The sequence below is a fragment of the Vulpes vulpes genome, unplaced genomic scaffold (genome assembly GCF_048418805.1).
Source record: "Vulpes vulpes isolate BD-2025 unplaced genomic scaffold, VulVul3 Bu000000784, whole genome shotgun sequence".
Taxonomy (NCBI): Eukaryota; Metazoa; Chordata; class Mammalia; order Carnivora; family Canidae; genus Vulpes; species Vulpes vulpes.
Window position 1 is genome coordinate 74400 of NW_027325715.1, and position 25014 is coordinate 99413.

Sequence of the window (25014 nt, forward strand, 5' to 3'; positions counted from 1 at the left end):
GTATCCTATAGAACATTAGTGGGGGGGGGAAACAATGTGGCCTATAACTAATGGATGCTAGTCCATTCAAATATGGAGTACCTAGAGTGGTCAAGGCAAGATGGGGGAAGTGTAGGGGTCCTCAACTCCTGCTCCCACAAACTTCCCTAAATAACTTTCAAAACATCCTGAACACCTATGAATACAACCTGAGATGTAAAGAGAACAGCTGGAATGCTACAGTTTTTGCTCCTGACAAGGAGTGGAAGGGGGGGAACCATGACAAGCCTAGGTGAAAGTGAAGCCCCCACAAGCTTCCAGGCATGAAAACCCAGCCATGGGCAAATGGGAACTTAAAAAAAAAAATCCATGCCTGAGCTTTCCCTGACTGAAAAGTGCTTAGCAGGGAAGTAGTGCAGACTCGGGGAGGGGGCAGTGAAGCTTCAAGATTCCTGAAGACCCTAGTAGAGGAGCACCCGGAGGAAAAGCTCATAGCAAATCGTGGCCTGATCTCGGTAAAGCTCATAGCAAATCGTGGCCTGATCTCTAATACTGCCAGAGCACCACAACCCTCCTGGACATTTGGGAGAAGCCTGCCAGTTACATGGGCCTGCTCCAGAGCTCTTTGCCCTAGAGCCCAGCAATGGAGGTGGCTGTCCTCTATTCCCTTCAGGAGAAGGGGGTCCCTGGGAGCGTAGGTCCAGGAGCACAGGCCCTGGATCCGAGGACACCTAAGCGGACAAAGCTGGCTATCCTGTTCCCCCAGGGAGACTGGTGGAAATGCGGAGGGCACAGGAAAACAAGAGCTTTCCTGCCACTGGGCACCCTGCGAGTTGTACAGATTGGTGCATCCTCACCTGTCCCCGGGAGCATCTGGACCAGTGTGGACGAGGAGGCCCCGGTTCAGTACTCACACGGAGCTCTTGGCTCTGGAGATCTGGCTGCCTCCATTTTTTTTTTTTCTCCTCGACTTTCATAAGGAAGGGGCAAGACCTAGGGAACAAAGGCCTCACAGGACAAACAGCTCATACTGAGTCCTGCACCTGGCAAGAGGCAGGGCATCTCCTCTCAGGCACAGACACCTGAGAATCCGTGCAACAGGCCCCTCCCCAGAACTACCAGTAGAATAAAGGAAAAGCAAGCTCACTGGACAAGCAGCGCTGGAAAGCTCCAGGGCTGAAGGGGAAAACAGCATAAAGAAGAGGGTTGGAGATGCCTGGATGGCTCAGCAGTTGAGCATCTGCCTTTACCTCAGGTCATGATCCCAGGATTTGGGATCAAGTCCCACACTGGGCTCCTTGCAGGGAGTCCGCTTCTCCCTCTGCCTGTGTCTTTGTGTCTCTCACGAATAAATTTTGAACAAAAAACCCACCCTCTTTCGTTAATCACAACTTTTTTTTGTATAAAGTTAAAAATTCCCAAGATTTTTTTCTTCCCACCTTAGCTACATTTTACCAACTTGTTTCTAAGCTTTTTCCTTTTGGACTTTCATATTGCTACAATTACATGTTTTAGATAGATCTCTTCTGGATTCCCTTCAATGTAGTCAGCTTAATTCTGGTAGACCCATGGGATATGGGGGGGCGGGTTGTCTCATTTTGTTTTCCAATGATAAAAGTTAATGCCTTCTAACGCCTGGATCAAGATACACCCAAAACCAATTGGAACACCATGTTGGCTCATTCTGTGAGACTACAGTCTCTTCCCAGTCTGCCCCCCTCTTCTATCTTTACATTTTTGTAGTTGATGAGTATTGCTGGTTTACTTAAATTTGGATTTGAGCATCTTCTAACATAGAGAATGAAATCCATTCTAAACCAGGAGGATCACCCTCTAGGGTCCCCTTTGGGAGACTCTATTATCTACTCCACCTTTTTTTTTTCCCTTTTACTATTTTAAAAATTTTCACTTTAATGGTCCTTTTTCTTGTCTGGCCTTATTTAAAAACACTGAATCATGAATGAAAGATCACCAATACTGAAAAAATACAAGACTCTTAAAGTATGAGCAACCATATGTCAACAAATCAGTCAATCTAGAAGAAAACCAATGCTTGGGAATCATGATGCCTGATTTCAGGCTGTATCACAAAGCTGATCATTAAGACCATTATAGCACTGGCACAGACACTAGATCAATGGAACAGAACCCAGAAATGGACCCTCAACTCTGGTCAACTAATACTGGATACAGCAGGAAAGAATATCCACTGGAAAAATGACACTCTTCAAAAAAAAAATGGTGCTGGGAGAATTGGACCACCACATGCAGAAGAATGCTACTGGACCATTCTTACACCATACACAAAGATAAACTCCAAATGGCTGAAGTATCTAAATGTGAGACAAGAATACAACATCCTAGAGAACGGACAAAAACCTTGAATTTGTCCACAGCCTCTTGCAAGACCAATCTAATAAAGGTGAGGGAAACCAAAGCAAAAATGAACTTGGAACTTCGAGATTAAAAGCTTCTGAACAGCAAAAGAAACCAACTAAAAGACAACCTACAGAATGGGGGAAGATACTTGCAAATGACCTATCAGATACAGGGCTAGTATCCAAGATCTATAAAGAGCTTATCAAACTCAACACCCAAGTAAACCATCCAGTCACTAAAGGGGCAGAAGACCTGAAGTGTCTCCAAAGACCTACATATGGCCAACGGGCATGTGAAAAAATGCTCTATCACTTGCCATCAGGGAAACACAAGTCAAAAACCACAATGAGACCGCCTGACACCAGCGAGAATGGGGAAAATGAACAAGACCGGAAACAACAAATATTGGAGAGGTTGTGGGAGAAAGGGGAACCCTCTTGCACTGTTGGTGGGAATGCAAACTGGTACCGCTACTCTGGAAAACTGGAGGTTCCTCAAAGTCAAATACCCAAAACCCGACAATTGCACTACTGAGCACTTACCCCAAAGATATGTAGTGAAATGCTAGGACACCTGCACCACGATAGCGGTGATGTCCACAATAGCCGAACTATGGAAGGAGTCTCCATGTACTTCATCAGGTGACTGGATGAAGATGTGGTCTGTATATGCAATGAAATATTACTCAGTCATTAAAAATGACAACCACCATTTGCTTCAGTGTGGGTGGAACTGGAGGGTATTATACTGAGTGAAGTCCATCAGAAGGACAAATCCTATGGTTTCACTCATACATGGAATATAAGAAATAGTGAAAGGGATTGAAAAGAGGGGATCTGAGGGGGGTTGGAATTAGAGGGAGATTAACTCTGGGGAAACAAAGGGTTGCAGAATGAGGGGTAGGTGGGGGGGATAGGGTAGCTGTGACAGACACTGAGGAGGGTATTTGATAGAATGAGCACTGGTTGTTATAGTAGGTTGACAAATCGAATTTAAATGAACAAATATGGAGTACCTATAATGTATAGTGGTAATCTAAGGGAGCAAATGTGCCTCCACCAGCAAGGAGCCCCTTCTCTAGTCAGTGGTGTAGACCATATAGCCAAGTGAGTATAGGAAAGTCTCAGGTCATAGATCCTGCAAGGACTTTGTGTTTGGTCTTCTACTTAAAGCTCACCACTAGATTCCCATTTCACTCAATGCGGAAAAAATAGCCATTAAGAGCCTTAAGTTCTTGTTGTAGAAGACGGGTGGTAGGGAAGAGACCAGTTAAGAGCACCATGTAGAAATCAAGATGTGGTTTGGCCCAGGGTGTACATGGCAGTGGAAGTGAGAATGGGCCCAAAAAACCTTTTTTTCAGGAAGGATGAACAATTGCTGGATACTCGAGGTAGGGAGGCCAGTATGAAAAAAGTTCAAGAAAGTGGAGTGAGGAACCAAGCTTGATCAATAAGAGCAAATAGCTTTGACAGTGAACTGCTTGAAGCTTAAATTCTCATTAAATTCTGCTCAGAGCTTCTCCTTTCCTTGCGCCTCATGCTAGGTGGTCTTGTTCTAGAACACCAGCATGGACCACAACTCCAAACAAAGGACCTCCCAACGTACCATCAGGGAACAAGAACTTTGGCCACAAATGCCCAGTTTCCTGGTACAATCAAATATGACAGCACTCCAAAGATCAAGGAGATGGAGTGGAGAGCCAGCTTTCACTCAGGAACCTGACCAATAACCCTTCTGGGTCTACAGTGTGGGCCTTGACCTTCATACATCATAACTGTGCTCACTAGGACAGGACACGGCTTGAATCCTCTGTAGATGAAGTAGGAGCATCCTACCTAGCAACGTCTTGTGTTCTGCAAGAACACTTGGTTTCCTTGGCAAGGTCAAGAAGTGTGCTTCTTAAGCTCTATGCTGTCTTTAACTGGCTAACAAGGTGAGAAGTACCTTGGAATTCAAGATAGTTGGGTCTTAGGGGTCAGGGATAAAGAGGGCTTTTTTCCTCAGGTGTATCTTATGTAAAAACTACACATGCTTGTTATACCTTGAGTTTGGGCACATGTTTTGATCATGGTACTAGTAGTTTATACAAGAATATTCTTACAAATTCACACACACCAGAAACCATTGACAGGTTCCTACAGGGAACCAAGACAAGGGAAAGTTAACCAGAGAACAATCTGTGGTGACAAGTGACCGTAGCAAGAAGAGTCAAAGAAGGCTGAGCCAATGCGAAATAGAAAAAGGTGACCTGAAGTCTTCTGTTCAGGGAGAGCCTGTAGCCCTGGAGTGAAGGAAAGGAAGCTGGCTGATACCATTTAAAAAAAAAAATCTTAACCAGAAGCCCAGAGAAGCTGGGAAGTTCATGTCTGCAAACCAAGTATGGTGTTTTAAAAAAAAAAAAAGGCGGGGGGGCTTCTAGTCTGAAACCACCCACCTCCTCTAGAGTTACCACCAGGATAGACTCCACTTCTAGGACACTGGTACCCCTGGTGATGTCCAGTGAAACCAGATTCTCCGTGGGCCTCTAGACAGGCATCGAACACAGGAGATTCCAGGGCCACACAAGGCCAAACTTGTGTTCTTCTAAAGAATGCATCAGGCCTAGGTCAAATGACCGAATCCTCTCAAATACCGCTTTACTCCCACCTCCCCGAGGTTTGAAGGACAGTGATGGGTCTCCCCAGGTGATAGACCTCAGCACAACACGTACAGAGGATGGAGTCTGGCCAAAGTTCTTCAAACGCCTTCAAGTCAGGCTGAGCTTGACTTCAAGTCAGGCCTGACCCTCATGCACAAACTAAGTCAAGTCAGCATGAGCCTTAGGATCAAGGTTCAAACCAGGACCAGAGATTGAATGGGAATAACCCTCAGACGCAAGATGGTAACCTGGTGAAACTGGAGTCTTTTGACCTCGGAGTTAGCTTGGTCTCAAATTTGTTGTACTGACCTTCTATGCAGTATGAGCTTGTGATTACTTGTGTCAGATGACATCCAGTTTGATAGTTCAGTCACTGGAAAGTTGCAGGCATTTAGTGACCCCTCTCTAGGCATGTATCACTCCCAGGACCCTGGCATGAGAGGAATTGACTATCAAACTAGCAGGACTAGGCATGCTGCTTCTCTAGGAATCTGTGATCAATCAACTGAGGCTTTTTGTTAGCTCTATATTGTATTCTCTCTGCCCTAGATCCTTCCATATTATCTGTTAAGTTGTATACTACGTGGCATGGCCACCCCTATACTGGCCTGCATGAAGCCAAGCCGCCTTGGCTCTGCATCCTACTCCAAAATAGCAGCTGTAAGGGTGAACTGTTCCACAGGTCTGAGCCCTCCAAGACCCAATGTGCTGGGTCTTCCAATTCTTCACATTAGTGCAGAGACAGCAACTTGCCCTTGTCTTGGAAAGTATCTCCTGACCAGTTCCAGATCCCTGACCACCGTAGTGACCCTGAGGCACATCTCTCCCTAGAGCATTCTCCTTGCATGTGCTTGAAGCACAGCCAGATTCTTAGCACCACCACCCCATCCCAAAAATCAGAGGTCCCTTGGCTTTTTGACATGGACCAAGTAGAGCTCTGACCTCTCACCAGCCAGAGGTGCTAGCTCCATGAACTAGGTCAGCTTGGGAAAGCCCTTGCCTAGAGCTGGGCTTAGTGGTCAGGGCTGCCTCTGGGACTCCTTCCCTACTGCCTACCCCTGGCCTCTAAGGATGTGGCTATTTCTGTCTGTCACTGTTCTGTCCTTGAGTAGAGGAGGTATACAGTACTAAGTCCATCTGCTTGTCTTTGGGTCTGTAACCAAAGATATCCTGGGATACAGGATGCCAGGAGCTTGGGGAAGATGTTCTTTCCAATGATCCTGCTCTGACTACAGTATTCCTAGGACAAACTCTCCTGAAGGGACTTTCTTAACCTGCCTGTTCTACAATCGTCCTGGGAGATGAAATTCTCTGTAGAACTAGAGAATAGACCTAGAAGTTTAAGGCTGACCCAATTTCCTGCATGTTGCTAGAGTTAGGGGTACCTCAATGATATCAAGGCGAGCCCTGGTTCTGCAGACCACTTGGTTCTATTGACCCAATCTGAACAGATTACTTCTGCTCTACCTCAAGTTCATGAATTCTCTTCTGTCCTCTCTATTCGAGTCCAGCCAGTGAGTTAGAACTTGGGAAAGTCCAATAGTTCTCCAACTGAAATGCACGTCTTCTATTTCGAGATTTTCTATTTTCCATTTGTTTCAAGTGTTCATAACTGTTCATTGGAGCATCTGACAACCCTTCTCTGATCGTTCTAATCTGTTCTCAGTGTTCACTTCTTGTCTGTCTTCCCCCTTCAAGCTGAAATTTTCCTGGCTCTCAGTAGGAGTAATTTTCGGCTGTATTGAGAAATCAGGCTTAAAATCCTGTTCTTATAAAACAGGCCTATGTCCCCATTTGAGCAGGTAGTTAATCAGCCCAGAATGTACATCACTTTCACGAGCTGTGGATCAAATGTCCATTCAAAAAAAACAAACAAACAAACAAACAAACAAACAAAAAAAAAACAAAAACAAATGTCCATTCAGTTAAGCACCTGCAGAGCTCTCCTGGTCGGTCTCCAGGTGTGTTGCCCAGATGGCAAGACTCCAGTCATTCCCTCCATGTTAGCTGGAGGGGGAAGTGTGCTGCTGCCCCAGACTCCAGGAGGTGTCCCTCTCCTAATAACTGTAAAGGGAACAGCTTCTTCTGTGAACTCTGCTGTGGTAGTGCTCATTATGGTCAGAAAGGAGCTTGGGTTGTTTTCCTCTCACCAAGAATGGGCAGGTGCCAGTAAAGCACTCTTGTCCCATTGGGTGTCCTTGCCTCAGGCTTCTGGCTGGAGTTATTCCTTGGGGCTATTTCTTATCTGTGCCTGTTGGCATCTCCTGGCTGCAGACATCTGCAGCGCCCAGGCAAGGGCATCTAGGAGCTTAGAAGATCACCCAGGAAATTTTTTTTGCTGGTTTGTTGCTCATGTCTCAAGATCCCTAGCAAGTATGCTGACTTCTCTATTCTAGAATCTTCTGGCAGGGGACTTCTTCAGGGAATAGGTCACTTCCAGCCACCACTCTAAAATTAAGCTGCTGACAACAGGGACTACTCAAGACCATGAAAGAAGAGTGAATTTTGTTTTTTTTTTTTTGAAATACAGAATTTTATCTAGAAACTGTTTAAAGTAGAAAAAAACCCTGTCAAGAAAGACCAGGTGGAAAATGGGTTCCCAATAAAATGGTATTTTAGGGCAACAAAAGTCTAAAAGGCCACAAAAGAGAAATAGCACCACTGTTATTTGAACAATGGCTAGTTACTTGCATTTTTTTGGCATTGTTAATCACTGAATCTGGGTTGTCCTCTGAATTCCACACAGAGCATGCACTACACAACAATTTTATCATAAAATATCTGCTTTCTACACACATTTTAGGACAAGCTACCACCAGGAACAAATCAACACAAATACATTGGGGGCTGAACAATCTCAGTAGTGGGTGACACACATTTTGCAGAATTCTGCCAAACAAAGGAACTGAATAGGCTAGGGGCAAAGCAATGAGGAAGAGTTAAGGAATGAAATATTTTAAATATTAATAATTAATTCAGACACGGTACTGTATCTTCTGCAAAAGAAAATGAACATTTAGCAACACGCTAACGAATTTTATCTCCAAAGAGATTAGTGCACTGGCAAAGTATTCCGATAACAGTGGAGGGTGGTGGACAGCAGGTACCGAGAACACCCAGCCTTGCAGATCCTAAGGTAGCAATGGCCTTCACTAGTCACTCCCTTTGCCAGAGGTCCAGAAAGACTTGCAGCGTGACCACCTGCCTGCTGAACTTACACTCTAAGCAGCAAACTTTAAGGAGCCAAAGAGGAGTCCCCAGTGGGCACAGGGAGCCGAGAAGAGAAACATGTTCAATGTAAACTTAAAAGACAGTAAAATGGGACATGAGCTCCATTCAAATCCCAGACATGTGGGCAAGTCCCCAAAAGTAGTTGTTAGATTTAGAAACTGGACACACCTCCTTTCCCAAAAACACAATACATAGAAATTTCAGGGATAACTGGAAAAATCGTCAGAGAAATGTTCAATGAAATTCAAGCTCTTCAACATCTCAGGGCTGAAGCGTGCCCTCTATTCATCCAGGCAACAATGCCTCTTGCTTCTTAGAGGAGGGATACGATTGGTCAAGGACACCAAATGGCTTTACAGAGCAACGTTTTAAACTTCCCTTTTGAGCCAATGTCTAGGTCTTTGAGGATTCAAGCAGCCCTGCAAGGCCTGTGAACAGCAGATTCCAAAGGTCCAGAGGTCTGGCCCTTCCTTCCCAGACACCTTGTCAAACATGTAACATCTCCTGTCATGGTACATTTTATATTTTGAAATATGGAAGCATATTTTAAATACTCTTAAGGCATTTATTTATTAAAACGTTCTCTGCCAAGATTTCACGTTAGCTTAAAATTCAAATCAGTCTTTACATTTCTCTACTGAGGACTCCACCTGAGTGTATAACATAAAAAGCACCTTCTCCAGCAGTGAGTGTTACCAGCATCCACACAGTGAGCCCCATGGTCAGCCTCTCTGTTCTCCAGGTGACCCAACTAGGTGTTAATACTGCTCTGCTACAGGGTAAAAGCTCCCAACTCAAACTCATTGGAAAAGGGGTGAAACTTCTGCAAAGTGCACTTTAAGAAGAAGTACTGTTTGCTCATGAAAAGAAACCAGTGAGTCCTCTAAGAATAATAAAATGGGATATTTTACAGTTAAGCACATGTTTTGGAGTGAAGAATTCGGATGTTGCTTTGCTGGTCCAGGCTGTTAATACTCTTCTTGTTCCTCCTGTGGGCCCCCTTCATCAGGTATCACAAAGCCTTCATCTGTGGCATAGAGAATGTCCACGATCCTCTGCAATACAGGGTTGTTTTCCCCTTCGTTCTCCTGGCAAATCAATTCAATGTTTCTTAGCTTTCCAAAGTAGAAATCTCTCTCTTTCTCCAAGTCTTCGACGGTAAGTTTCAATACATTGACCTGCTGCATCAATTCAGCTGCTTCATCATCCCCGTTGCCCACACCAGGATTCTTTCGCACCACACCCGGGCCAGCCTTAGGGGTTGCATTAGTTCTGTGTGTTGCAATGGGCCTCTGTGGAGCTGCACTGCTAGAGCTGAGAGGTTTCTTCAGTTTGTTCAGAACTGGAGCAACAAGGGAGGGAGCCACTGCAGTTTCTTGACCTTGTCTGGCAGCTACAGGGTCATAGTCTTTTCCATCATAGTTTGCATCAAAAAACTTCTTGAACCACTGAACAAATTCAAAATTGTCCTGAAACTTTCCTTTTAATAATTTGTCCACAGGAATTATTTTGTCAACACCCATTCTCTTAAAACCTGCTTGTAGTATTTTGAAGTTCTGGATGTATTCATGCTCTAGTGTAGCCTGGAATTTCACTTTCTTCAAGGCAATGGAGCCAGGGAATAGCATGTCCATAAACCGACAATAGGCAGCCCCTGAGCACAACTATTCAATCTTTGTCAGATTAAGCTGCAGAGACTCATTGATGCAGGCCAGCATATCATGTCGACTTAGGTTATCACTGGTGACGGACGTTGAGTATACGTTCACTGCCATCTTCGGCTCTCGGCGGGACCGCGTCCACTGCCTGTGCCCGGCTTCGATTCCGTCTTCGTCTTGTTCAAACCACCCGACCCCTGAATTTGTTTTTTTAATATATACTTCCCAGAATCTCTCCTTACTCCTAACTATAGTTGGCAGCTAAGTATTATCAAAGTACAAAAACCTTTTGGTTTGCTTATCTTCATCCTTCTGGCCCCCATTCCCATCTTCTGACACTTAAGCAAAAACAAAGCTATCCTGAATGTTGTCTCAGACCATGACTACTGCTGTGAATATAACAGTTTTAATCTCCTATTCACCCATGGATGAGCAAGTAAACAATTACCACTGTACGGGGATATAATGAGATATCAGAAACTTGTCCTACATACAGCCTAGGTGAGGACACATGCCATGTGGGCCATATGGAACAGGGACAACCAGGAGTTGTAAAAGGCTGGCTCTGTAGTGACAAGGATGTGGGTGTCCTCTGGTTCCCATGGAAGATGTCTTAAGTTTTGTCTAATTCTATAAGCTAGCAGGGAATGGAAACCAGACACCTAGGGATAAGCAGAAGCTGTGCCTAGTCCCTTAACAAGAAGGGTTGTCTAGCTGGGGGGCCTCCTCCACAGGAGCAGAGTCTAGTGGGGAACTTGTAAGGCCATTCAAGGCCCTCTGATCTTCCCCAGGGAACAAGACAGTTCTTAACACAGGGTCTCTATTTTAGGCCTAAGCCACTCTGGAAGAACCATGGTCTTTACCCTTATGCTTCAGACCAATTAGTACCACCTCTAAACACTTCAGAAGGCAGACTTCCTTCTACAGATTTCCTCTAATACTTCAATTCCCCAATTCCCCTCCTATCATTAATACTACCTCCAGTTTTAAGCCTCTTGCAATAATCAGGACTGCTGCTGACTTCATTCCAACCCTATCAGCCAAAGCCAGTTCATCAGGAATATATGCTAGTGGTGGGCTAGGTTCGAAGGAATCAAATAGACCATTGCAGAAATGGAAGAATTTTTTTTTCCAACATGCTCTAATCCACTCAGAATCTTGCACACTGAAGTCATCATACATACAGGGCAAAGTCAGAGCTTTTATATTTGAGTTTATTCTTCATTTAACTTTTAAAACACTACTATAGTTGAATATTAAAACAAAAACAATAGCAAGTAGTGAGCTATGATTATAGTCCTTCACTCATCCACTACTGCATATAAAATGCCAGCAGCAGTGTTATTCACCAGCCCCATTAAGAAGTCTGACACTGAACACCACCCCTAGGATGATGTTCATCATCCTCATATGCTTCCCCATTGTAATGGTGCCGTCTTTCCTGATTGGGATCAAAGTCCACAAGTTCTACCTGGTCCATTTCATCAGTCTCTTCTACTTCCTTCCTCTCAGGTAGGAGTTTTTCCAGCAAAGAAAGTTTATCAGGAGAGAGAAAGCCGTTCTCGGGGAAGTTTACCTTAAATTCGATGATTAGGCGACCCTTCTCATATGGTCTATGATAAATTGGCATGCCTTCATTTAACACACACTTGATATCCCCATGCTTGACAATCTGACCTGGATGAGAGGTGATGACGATGGTTCGGTTGTCAAGAGTAGATATTGGCTTTTGAAAGCCACACAGGGCTTCAACCAGCTGTATATCCATACACATGAAAAGATCTTCTCCTCGTCGAGTAAAAACAGCATGGTCCTTCTGATCTAAAACAATGATAATATCTCCTGGTTCAAGTCCTGGTTCTTGGTCTCCCTCACCATGGAAGCAGAGGTCAAGATTGAGGCTAAGTCTGTGATAAACAATACTTGTACTCTCAAAACAGGATGTATCCAAATCGGGTACTACTGCTATGCAGATACCAGGCTTAAATCTGCCTGCCCCCCTGCTCCCTACTAATCCTCTATTGGGGCTGATTGTTAGACTTCCAGATATTTAAAATGCTCTCCCCTCCAGTAGACTGTCCTTCCCTAAGGATATCCAGAAGCCCCCAAATTAAGGCAAGTACGGGCTACTGGAAAACTTCTAAGACCGATACTTCCCTCCTGCATGATACACAAGCGTGGATTCCCATGATAAGAATAATACAAATGGAAGGTGGTCAGTAACTCCTCTCCTCCAAAAAAAAAAAGCTACTTGTGACACCTGCTCTTGTCTAGAGGCCCAAAAATATAAATTCACTAGCTATAGTTGAGCAATTATACTTAGTTCTTAGTTGGGTAAAGAGGAATTGGAGCTAGTACAAATGCTTCTTGCTGGAACTAGAATATGGTCAAGAACAAGTCAATAGGTCAAAAACAAAAACCACCTGGCTTTCTAGAACTGACCCAGCTGTATTTTTGGACCAGTATTCAACATGAATAGCACTTAGTAACCTAGGTCCCTGGCTACTAGGTCTCTAAGAACTAACAAGCTCTGTTTCCAATAACTTTGTATTAGAGTTGGATGATGCTTTAAAGATTCTGGTTAGGATTCAACTGTACATCTGTTAAGTCAGATGATTCTACATCTTTGGCAATTAAGGAGTAGGAGTGACTTCAGTCTAACTACAGGCTACATTCCCAGGAAAGCTCTCTAATTGGAATTGCTACAATAGTTAAGATCTGGATGGTCTTATTTCTTCCGTTGACCAAGAGGCCAACAAGGGGGACAGGGATGGAAAGAAGACTTATAGTGCCGGTCTTCCTAGCAGTTCTATTGAATACCGGCAAACTTGTCACCCCACAACGATGGAATGAGGGCACTAAGATCTCTGTTGCCTACATGCAGATAAACTTCCAATGACCGAGTATCAGTAAGCAGCATGATTTTCCCCCTGAATCTTGTAGTTCTCTCCTGTTTCAATTTTTCCAGAAGATATTGAGAAATAGTCGGACAGGATGGATGGGTATTAAGCCTAAGACGAGGGCAAAAGAGCCATCGAACTTGGATCCAAGCCCAAAAATGCCTTAGGTCAAAGCATGCAGGTATTCTACACTCGCATCTGTTTGGCCACTGACTGTTGAATACTAAAGGGAGGATTGTGGGGGGAAAGTGGCTCAAATGAAGCAAATTCTGCAAGAGCTGGTAGCTGAAATGACTTAGGGTCTTGCTGCTCACCTGTAGCAAATGAGGCTATGTAAAAGGACCTCTATATCCATGGTGATACTTGAGTTCATGGAGCTGACCAGTCTGTACTGGCTAGGGAACAGATTCTTAGGAGTTTTTAGCTTGAGAAAATCCAGGATGACTGGCGATACCTACTCCATCTTTCTCCAAAACCAGCCAACCCAAATACCCAGCTTTATTTTGTGTTGTCTCAGTTTATGGTCTCAAGATTAAATTTGTACAAGAGGACTTAGCTGAACTAGTAAGATACATTAGGACATGCTGAAGTAGTATGATGGGCCGAGACCAGGGAAGGTCCGAGGTGCAGGTCCTCTGTTAGACCCAGACACCCTCAGGAATGGCCAGGCCTTGGAGTAATAGCTCCTGTTAAATTTACAAGGTTAAAGGGATAGAAATATTGGTGAAGGTCAAGACCCTTCTGCCAATAGATTTAGTCAAAATGAAAGCGAGAGGTTGTATGAAATAATAAATGATCCAGAAAGAATGTAAATTCTACTCTTGGTCTTCAATGTCCTGAGCTGTACACAGGACAGAAAAGGGAAGAGAGCAGACTTGAAGGGAGATCTCTGGGGTAGTGAGGACTTTGTGATCAGGATTTGGGTTATTGGCACAGGCACTTCCAACATGGCTTAAATGGCACCCTTGTGATGAGATGCACAGATCTTAAGTGCCTTTTCTTTCAAAGGGAAGAAGCTGTAAACCAATATCGAACTAGAACATGCATATTAACTACTCTATGTACTTAGGGCAAACGCAGCTGACGCCTGTAACAAATACATCAAAAACAAAGCAAATACCAAAATGGTAACTGTAGTGACTAAGTGGTGCAGCACTATAAAACTTCAACTTTTCAATACGCTTAAGTTTTTTCCTAATGTGGGGTAGGGGAGTAGGTAAAAACGTACCTGGAAGCCTGAAAGTCAAAAGCTGATAGCTTAACTCCTCACACATTAGCGTTTATTCACTTACAGAAAAACAAGATCTCACGGGCCATCCCATAGTTCTTTTCCAACTGATTGTATTAAGCCATACTTTGCTATCCTACTGAAAACAGGGAATTCATTTGTGTACAAGAAAACCCTAATCCTCAATCATCATAGGAACTTCTAGATAAAAGAGCCATTTGGTAAGTACTTTAAGACCTTGTGTCTCAACTCTCAGACCTATAGGCAGTTACTCCCAAACAGCACCTTACTCACATGGACATTGTAGGTTAAGTCTCAAATTAAACCTAAATTAAGACTAACCACTCCAACTGAAAATCCATCTGTAGGATTCACTTAGTTGATCTGGACTTAAGTATAACTTTGTCTTGGGAACAGATCATTTTTTCCCCCCAAACTTCTAAAGTGTTTTCTCAGAGCCTCTCAACTGATCATAATACTCTTCAGAAACTCAAAATTCCAAATTTAGTATAACATCATGAAACAGAACTATCATAGGCTCATTATGCCCAGGATGCAGAAAGTTCCTATAATTCTATGTTCTGGCTTTTTTTTTTTTTCTGTAAACCTCTCAGATGTGATTATGCTGCTAATTTGTAGCAAAAAGGAAAACTTGGTATAGTGCTAAACAAAATAACTGACTCGTATATGTCCCGGTAGAATTTGGTATTGTGAAACGGTGAACTGAAAGTCCAGATTGCCGAAAGAGAAAAGCTGGAGAATGCTAAAGAGACCGGAAGTAAAAAATCAGGGGTGAGTGGGCTAGTGGGGGTATGCGGCCAGGCAGGCCCTTGGGTACAGGGCCCAAAATAAGGGCTCCACCAGCATGGCTGAGGTGGTGGTCTACCATGATGCTCCTATCTTTCTAACGTTAACTGGGTCTCCTGTATCTTGGAGGCTTTTTGCCTGAGTTCTGACTAGTGTTGAAAGAAATCAGTTCACATATAAAAATAGACCCTTCATGTGTGGTTCTGGATGAACCTGGGGGTCCTGGTTTCCTCACAGCTTGGAGAAACCTCCAAGAAGTCTCCAATATGAGAAAACCTCAGAGCCAGTAGGAGACCTGAGTGTTCATCTCCATAATTCATGTTCATTCCTAAATAAATGGTGATATTTCTAGGGCTTCTGAAATGCCTGTACATCCTCCATAGTCCTGCTAGGGCTTGAGGCTGAGAAACAGAAGATCTAGGCATTCTCTGGTTCAATGAAATATTCAGGGGCTAAATATTCAACTACCCTCCCCCCCCAAAGCCTGGCTCTTGCTCTCAGGCTAGGGTCTAAGAGGCTCCTGACACAGCCAGGATTAGACTGAGCCTAAACCTTGCACTGATTAGGCAGTGTTAGCCCCTGGGACAGGGAGGGAGAAGGAACATGTGAATGGCCAGTCTGGCTGCAGGAACACCATTCCTGAGGCTCTATGTCCACATGAAGCACCTCTACCTATGGTTACCAAAACCCAAGTGCCTCATCCTGGCAAGGAAGCCCGCCACATGGTTATGAAGCACCAAACATCATAAAAACTGGGCTCCTCCCAGGAGTTCGAATTCTCCGTGGTGGAGCAGGCCCCAGGATCCTTAATTCCTACTCCTGGGAATCCTCTGGCCTTGATGTGCAGCTGAGCTCAAAGGCAGCATCTCCTGTAGAAGTTGCAGCAGGCTTTCCTGGAGCATAGTACTGAATCTCACCTGTCCCAGATTCCTTGGGTGGGACCATCTTGGCTTCCTTGGTGGTGCCTTCACAGCCGAGAAACTGGGCCACTCTTCTCATAAGAGTTATCAGGTTTCTATGGTATGGTCCAGGAGAAGATAAAGCAGGGGAACCAGAACTGGTCTCTACCAAAAACAGCTAGCCGTCTAAACATGTGGCTCTAGGAGCCAGGATAGTTCACATAGGACCGGATAGTGAAGCTGCTTGATCTAAAGGGGCTTAAATTAAGATGGAATGAAGGAGCTTGTCAACGTGGAGTCCCTTTCTTGGAATATACTCTAAGACCTCCAGGACAGTAGAAACTCACCAGGCAGAACCTTACTCCACAAATTTCCTAGAGGTTCTAAATGAAATACTGGAGTTACCTTGGCAGCACAGAAAGGGGCGATGGGGCCCAGTGAAGTGGGCATGCTGGGGAGAATCTATTACAGGAGTCCAGAAATTGAATGGGAGATCCTGCACTTGTGAAGGCTATTGGGGACCCACTAGTGAGTGGGACATGGCAACCCTAAGTTCACTTCCTACAGGACTAGGTTAAAGGCAGGGGAAGTGTTCATGGAATTTGGCTCCCTAATTAGCAATGGGGATTATTCCACACCCTTATAGTGACCCAAGCAAAGTGGTCAGAGCAGTTGACTATTGTAGTCAAGGAACCATGACTTTCAAAGAACTGTAGAAATGATTGAGAACATGTCCGATATTAAGCAGCACGTTTGGCTGAATATTAGGATCAAAAGATTAAAGGGTAAGGGACATAATACTCAAGCCTAACTCCTGAGCCTGATCACCATATGCATTCAGTTTTCCAAGACTGTCTAAACTTGTTCTGTCCATACTACAGAAGGACTGTCAACATAATTGTTTTTTTTTCCCTTCAGGATGCCCAGCCAGTTCAGTGTCGTGTTGACCATGCGGAGTAAGAAGAGGCTAGTATATAGGAGGCCTTGGTAAAACACATGTATCTCAGAGGGTAGGAGACAAACTCCAATTCTTCTGGAAATAAGTTCCCAAAATCTTGTAGAATTCAAGAGCTTAAGGTACACTGGGGCATCCCTTTGTAGGAAAAGAAATTGTGGCATCTTGCATCTACAACTGCAAAGAATCCCAGTGCCTGACAGGTGCCATGAGGGTTCTAGAGGCTATACTCTAGATCTAGGCATGTACTGTTCTAACCCACATACTCAATGACCTGGAAGAAGCTGTCAGCTTTGTTTGCGGTTGAGAGCTGAAAAGGGCTCTACAACACGTCCAGGCTGTGGAGCAAATGGCCTTGACATGAAACTTGAGCTGCATAATCCAGCAAACCTCAGGGCTGGTAGAGAGCTCGATGAGGAAAAAGGTGCACAGTGGCACTCATAGCACACCGTCCAGAGAAAATCAGATTGTGGGTTCCCAAGATCCTACCTAAAGGTATGCCATGTGCATATAGCCCCACAGAGAATGGTCCTAATGAAGCAAAACATTAGCCTGCTGTTTAAGCAGTTGAAGCAATAGTTTAGCAATGATCTGTGAGGATGGGTGCCATCCTTGAGGATTGAGAACCCTGAACAGAACTCTTCTGTGGTGGTCTATCCCAATAAAGAGAACATGGGTCTAGAAACCAAAGTGTAGAAGTAGGTGTGGTGATAATACTACCATTGCCACTGACCCATGGGGGACTTTGTGTTTACTATCTCAAACTTGGCTCTGCAGGGTTAGAGGCCTAGTTCCAAGAGAAGAGCTTGGGGGAAAGGATAGGAGGGAGGGCTCATTCTTGCCAGGGGACACAGCAAGGGTCCCATTGAATCCTAGGATATGACTGCAGCCCAGACAACTTGGATTCCTGGTATCCAGGACCCACAGGCAGGAAAAGTCATGACTGCAGCAGGGGTGGCTGACTCTGGCTGATCAGGTGAAGGTGTGGAGCTGCCAGTATACGAGGAGGGCAATGGGCAAAGTATGGTAGCCCAGTGATCTACTTGGACAACTGTATTCCCTTTCCCAGGTGTGACTATGAATGGACAAGTTTTGCAACCCAACCTGAGAAGAAGAAGTCTACTGGGGACTCCTCCTCAGGAATGAGGATTAATTCTCCCCTAAACCAGTGAGGGTAGCAAAGGTGGTGACTGAGGGTCAGGGGAATCTTTGGAGATGGGAGAAGACAAGGTCCTGGGACCAAATGCAGTGACACTGGCTATGCATCATATTGCTAGCCCTTTCCTCCCTTTCCTGAGCTCAGGAAGAAGGGGCCTACCAGGGCCTAGGAAGAGCTGTTCCCCCAAAACTCAGACCAAAGAGGTGTCACTCTGCCCTCTGCTTGATAGGTTTCAGACAATGGCCAACGTGACTCCAATTCCTGACCGTCCGCAAGTTCTCCAGAAATGCTCCTTTCTTCCTTGGAAGGGCATTGATCCACTCTAAGAAATCTGGAAGCTCAGGGCAGCCCGGGTGGCTCAGCGGTTTAGCGACGCCTTCAGCCCAGGGCCTGATCATGGAGACCTGGAATCGAGTCCCACCTCAGGCTCCCTGCATGGAGCCTGCTTCTCCCTTTCCCTCTGTATCTCTCTCTCATTAATAAATATTAAAAAAAAAAAAACCTGGAGGCTCTAACTCCCCTCACAGCAAGGGGTCTATCCCCCGCCTGATCACAGAAAACATGCCAACCTGCTCACAAATGGAGTCTTAACACAGTATTTAGTAGGATGTAGGCCAATGTTTCTTGGAGAGGCTCAGAGGTGCTTGCGCTGAAAGATGATTCAGTGGCCTTGGAAATGAAGTAGATTGGAATTTTGAAGGATTGTATACTCAAAGCAAAAGTCAAATAGGTCAGCTTACCAGACTTAGAGTTGCTTTTCTCAGACATCCCAGAACTTGAAAAGCTGTTTTCCTGTGGCATCTGTGCATCTGATCACAGGCACAGCCATAATAGGAATCAATTATGGAAGCTACCAGTAAGTAGACTTGTAAGTAGACTTGTTCTTTCTCAGGACCGTAGTCCAAGGAAAACCTCCTAAATCCTTTCTTACCTGAATTTTTACTGGTATTAAACATGAGCCCAAAGAAAATAGCACATGCCTCAATATGGGTAGCCCTTACAATGGGAGAGGAATGTCCCCTCTGATCATTAGACACTTCGTGGGAGCAGGTGTTCAAGAACTCCCCTGCCTCTAGTGGAGGGTGGAATTTCCCGACACTTGCATTGCCAGATCTCCTTGTCCTAAAATAATCCATATATCAAGATCATTGGGAACAAGTGATTCTCAGGGTCCAAGCCCTTCAGAGAGAAAAGGACCAGTGGAAGTTAATACTAGGATGTTGGCAGGAGGCTTCTTGAAGGAAATTAAAATGGAGACTTGACATTGTACATCCTATGTGTCAAATACACAACAGCATGTACTTAGGTCATAGAGGGTCTTCACTACCCTAAAAATGCTATTCCACCAAGAGTAGACCCCTGAAGTAAACTATGAACTCTTAATGAACCTAAAACATCCCCAGATATTACAATATTGTAAATAAGATATTACAACTTTATTGGATGTGGATATTACAGCCCTATTGGAGGATGCTGATAATGGAGGTACCTATGCACCTGTGGGGCAGGAGGTATATGGAAAAATCTCTACCTTCCTCTGTTTTGTTCTAGGTCTTGAAATCCCACATTCCTCTTTGGATCCAGGGCCCTGTCTCACTCCCACTACCTCTGACTGGGGCATCTCTCCTTGCAGTTCAAGTCTCCACATGGCATCTTTCATGACCACCCCCTAAGTTCTCCAGAATCCCATGCCAGGGAGTGTCAAGTCTTCCAAAGCTAGACCCATGTCTGTGAGTGTACTGCCAGCACATCAGTTGCTCACTTTAGGAAGCAGGGTTAACTCCCTTTCGAAAAGAAAGCTGTTTCATGGGCAATTCCCAGTGTGAACACTTCTACTTTAATGGAACAGCTTATTCTAAGGATACAGAGTGTGTTGGTGATAATCTTGTACACACTTCAGAATTTTTTTTGGCCCTCAAGTGCCCAGCTGGCCTGTTAAGTTCCTCCCACCCCCCCACCCCCAAGCTGGCCAGTTGAAGGTTGACCTACTTTCACAGCTAGTTGAAACCCTATGACATGTGGTGTAGTATTTGGGTTCTCCTTTTTTCCTTTTTTTTTTTTTTTAAGATTTTATTTGGGCAGCCCCTGTGGCTCGGCCATTTAGTGCCACCTTTGGCCCGAGGTGGAATCCTGGAGACCCAGGATCGAGTCCCGCATCAGGTTCCCTACATGGAGCCTACTTCTCCCTCTGCCTGTATCTCTCTCATGAATAAAATATTTTTTAATATTTCTATTCACGAGAGAAAGGCAGAGACACAGGCGGAACAGGTCTCTGTTCAATGGACTAAAAGTATAATCTTTGTAACACTTCTGGTCCCAGTGAACAGACCTGCTAAGCATCACCTAGGTCAGCTTGTAGTTCCTGACCAGATAGCCAGAGGAGTGTATGGCCTCCCATCACTTCATTTCCTCCTCCACTTCCTCCCCCTAGCAGGGCCCAGTCACAGTACAGATCTGGCCACTTCAACCAAATGGGGGACTTCCAGGGCACGGCCACTGGAGGTCCAGTGTGGGGTAGAGCTGCAAAATCACTGGCAAGGGCTGCCTATGAAGAATACACCGTTCAATCAAATGGTGGGATGACTCCTGAAATCACTGACCACTGGAGCCTGTCAGACAAGTATTCCCCTTTAAGGTAAACCTTAAGGATGCAAGGCCTATACTTCATAGCTGCCCTAGCCCTCACCTGTCCTACTGAAGTCCACCTCACATGTGTAGAGGAACAGCTTCCCAGTCCCTAGTGGGCAAACTTAGAAGTGGGAGACTGGAAGAAAGAACTAGTGCCCATCACTGCAGGCAGTCTCCGGGGGCTACTGGCACTCACTTTTACTCCTCCACTATCCATCCTAAATTCTCTTTACCAACCCACACCTTCCCTGGTCTCAGTGACTAACTTGATGATATGACTCAAACTCTCATTCCTGAGGGGTCTGAGTGCCTGATACTCCTCCCTTCTCAGGCTGGTGTTGCTGTACTAGTCATTCTTTCACTCAAGTGGGACAACATGTCCAAGAGGACTACTCCATGCCCTAGATCCCCTCCTGCTGCCTGATATCAAAGAAGCCCTATTGCATTTTGATGATCAGGGCCAATGCTCCTACCAGAATAGTGGCCCTTTTTGTCTGCTGGTTTCGGACACAAGGAACCCAAGATCCCCAGTAACAGTTAAGATTGGAAGGTCAACAGGATCCTATGGCAAGAGTGTGCTATTCTTGAACAGAATCTATTATAGAAGAAGCAAGAGTTGCAGGGACAGGAAGCACGAAGTCCCCAGCGAGTCAGTTATGGCAAAGGGGGGAGGTGCTCTGCTATTTCAACCTCTTGGTTTCTATACCCATGTGTCCCTTCCCCTAGGGACCTAGCCCCTTAGAGACCTCTGTTTGCATGCATCCAGGAGGATACCTGTCCTTGCAGAGGGTTGCCTCTGAGCTAGTGCTATAGCTATGTCTTCAGGAAGCTGTTCCAATGCTCTATCAGACCAGCACCCCCTGAAAGGCCTAGCATAAGCTTCAGCCACTAGATTCCAGGATTGTCTCCTCAGCATCTTCCACCAGAGAGGAAACCTTAGAGCCAACCCCCCAAGGTAGCTCACAATATCTCAATATTGTGCATAAGATAGTGACCCTTTTTCTAAGGAACCATTCTGCCAGGCCGTGGTCCCTTCTAACTTTTGTTAACTGTGTCCAGTGTCCTAGGGCTGAGTTATAAATGGATTCCAGAAAGGCCATGGCACAGCTTCTTGGACTGGAGAACCTGAAGACTGCTAGAAAGTGGTAGAGCTCTATCATTGGTGGTCCTGAATCCCACCGTCTCTCCTGGTATCAGGGTCTCTGACATGTCACCATGTTGTCACCAGAACTCCTTGTTTGGCCTCTGTTAGCCTGAACCCGAGGTCTTGCCACATATACCCTCACCTCTGCCCCCACCACATGCTCCAATCTGTGTTTGGTGGCTCTTAAGCAAGAGGTACTTTTCCCCCATGTCCTGTGACAAAAATCCCAAAGGTTCACAGCTAGCTCCTTGCTCAGCTGCAGACCTACTCTGCAAATATATCCAAGTGAGTATGACCTTGGCCAACTTTGGGTATCCTTCAAGGACAAAATGTCCTTGTCTGTCCTTGACCCTTGATTTGATTTTTTTTATAAAAATAGTGACACATCTTCCCATTGCCAAGTAACATCGAGGGATGGGAAAGCACAAGTTTTTAGAGCTTTGAATGAAAGACCTTTGTACTGCAGGCCAAAGGAAATTATCTTAGATCCCAAAGGGTGTTGTGTTCCCAGGCTGGTTTTTTTTTTTTTTTTTTTACATGATGTCCCCAGTGGATTCTGATTTGGACGGATCCAATTGTTATGTTGATGGGCATCTGATTTGGGAACAGTAGGAGAGGGGCCTGATGGTGTCATCAGCTCTGAAAGTCCTTGGTCTTGTAATCACAAGATGGTTCTAGGAGGCTAGAAGTAGCTCCTCTACTTCCAACTAAGCCTGGGCGAGAGATTCCTTCATAGGATATAGCAATACTAACCTGGTTGATAGTAAGGAGGTCATGAGGGAAAGGCTACCAGGCCACACTGGTGACTAAAGCTGCCATGGATAGGGGCAAGTTCATGTGCATGAAGAATTAAAAGCCCAGGAGTACTGGTTCCAGGATGAGAAGGACTATCCTGGGAATGGTTCTGATAGCTTCCCAAACTGACTTCTCTACCAGTGCGTCTTGGCCACAGCCTCTAACTGCTGCTTGAACTTATAGACCATATCCCCCTCCAAATCAAATGGTGCAAAGGGCCCTATCTCAAATGAAGTAAACCATCTGGTGGAACAAATGCTTCTAGGTCTTGAAGTAATGGAAAAATGCTGCCAAGGATGAAACCTGATGGGGCTCTTCTGAGAGCTGCTCCCTGCACAGGGGCAGTATCCTTAACTGATGCTCCTCTGCAGTCCTCACCAGCACTAGAGCTCTGGGATTGCTTGAAGTACCTTGAATCTGACCACTGCTGTGAGGGTGAAGTAGAGGGGCAACCTGTCTGGAGGGGAAAGGTTCCCCCCCACACATTTGAAACTGGACACTTAGGCTCCTGAGGTACAGGCTTGACCCAGTTGTGCTGTGAGGCCCCCCTCTCCCTTTTCTGCCTTACATAACCAGTAAGAAGGGGACCCCAGGATGTTTCTGACCCTTTGTGAGCCTGGCCCGCTCTTCTAGAGGCCCTGGATTTGACACTAACCATGTTTGATAGGAGTTGAAGAAAATGATTCAGTCTTTTGTGACTAATGGTTTTTCTTCAAACCATCCCACCTGCTTTCAGTTTCTGATGGGTTCCTTTGTGCTGATGGAGATGTAGGAGAGGAGCTTATCCTTTGTAACAAAAGACTAAGTGATCTCTCATTTACTCAAAATCAATGTTTTCTTAATGTGTCTGAAGTTTCTGATGCAACTGTATATTATAGGCTATAACTCCTATTTCCAGTATACAATGCTACTAATAAAAACAGAACCTGAATATATTAAGATGTTCCCAGTGCTCAGTGCTCCATGAGCTACCAGAATATGGACCAGTCTGGAAGCACGGAGTGCCCAGCCAAAGGATAGATCTTGCTTCCTACTGCATCATTGGCACTTCACTTCACCCCTTGTCATCTCCCCAGTTCCCAACAAAGCTTGAGGGGCAGGAAGGCAAAGCTTGAGGATGTCTCCTCCTACCTCAAAACCCTCTCAGTTCAAATTCCTCCCCTCTCAGGAGGAAGAGAGCAGACCTTAAGAGGTGTGACTTCCCAGGAACATGGAGAAAGGCTTTCAGACTTTATTGGGCCCTAGAGAAGTGGAACTGTACGTTTTGAGATCCTCTGTAGGAAGTTAGGCTGGGCATCTTTACCTAGCATGCCATGACTTCCTTCCCAATCATGTAAGGGGGGGGGGGGGAAATGTCACAGGACTCCAGGGTTGGGCTGTGGAGTGAGGTGGTCCAGCTTCCAGTATAACTGAGAGGGAGCCACAGTGAATAGCTAGTTGGGGCCCAGTCTAGTGGTGGTTCAGAAAGCCGGAAGACCTAGATGAGACTCCACACCTGTTCTCAGGGCTCCGCTGGGAGTATTATTGGAAACAATTGGTTTCTTGACTGCTAAGAAACCTAATTCAAGACCAGGTACTGGGGAGGAATCCTTGGCTTGGGACTATAACAATGGTGTAATTCGGTGTGTTGGCTCCAGGCTTAGCACTGTGGGTCAAGCCCACATTGAGTTTCTTTGCTGAGGTTGGTTGGGTGCATGGCTGAATTTTCATGCAGCCCCAGCCAGGTCTCTTAATATCCATCACCTGTAGGACAGAGCCCAGGCAGGCTTGCTTTTTAAAACTAGAAGGCACATTGAATTCTATGTCGAATACAGCATTCCAGAAAAGTCTTTCGGGGGCTATCCCCTCACCAATGCTTCTGGATGTTTTTAGAATATAGACTCTCCTGGTCTTTCACCTTAATGTTCTTGTCAGTTTTCTTGACAACCCCTGGGTTGGAACTTCTGTTCCTCATGGCTCTAGGTGAGTCTTTTGACTCCTCTTAAATCCGGAGGCCAGAGCACCACAGGACTTCAAGGAGAACCTTCTGTGGGTTGTGGAATATCCAAGTTCCTACCAGGTCATCGTGGACTTCTCCACGAAGGGCTGAGGTGCCACTTGTTTTCCTGTACTTCAAGTTTGAGTCTGATCCTCCTGCTTCTTCCTTGCCCGGGTTCTGCTCTCCTTTAGATACACTCCCCTGATCTGTACCCTCACCCTCTGTGCTGCTGCTTCATCTCCTTTGCTGGCTCCTTTTTCTACCATGTTCTCCTTAACAGTTCTGTTCCATGGGACTCTAAACTGTTTATCCTGAGAATTCTCTCCAGGATGACAAACGAAAGCCCCGGTGACCTAATACCTCTAGATCTCTTTTCCACCTTGCAAATGACCAGCCTGAACAGAGCTTCAGACCCAGGTATATTCATCTACCTGTTTCATGATCTCTCCCATCACAAAATGGATCTTGTGTGCATTCTCTCCAAACCTATCTTCCCTTTCTGATAGCATTCTGCACCTAGATGGCCAGGTCGGAACCACTCTGCTGGATTCGTCTCTCTACCTAGCCATGCACCTAAATCTAATCCGAGTCTGGATTCTAATCCTCTAGAGTTTGGATTTAAGCAACAGGTGAAAG

At 45.2% G+C, this 25014-nt stretch overlaps 2 pseudogenes; both read right to left on the bottom strand.

Moving 5' to 3' along the window:
- Window positions 1–9021: 9021 nt before the first annotated feature.
- Window positions 9022–10057, bottom strand: LOC140596704 (microtubule-associated protein RP/EB family member 1 pseudogene; annotated as a pseudogene).
- Window positions 10058–11046: 989 nt separating this feature from the next.
- On the bottom strand, window positions 11047–24354 carry LOC140596703 (dnaJ homolog subfamily A member 1 pseudogene; annotated as a pseudogene).
- Window positions 24355–25014: the final 660 nt, after the last annotated feature.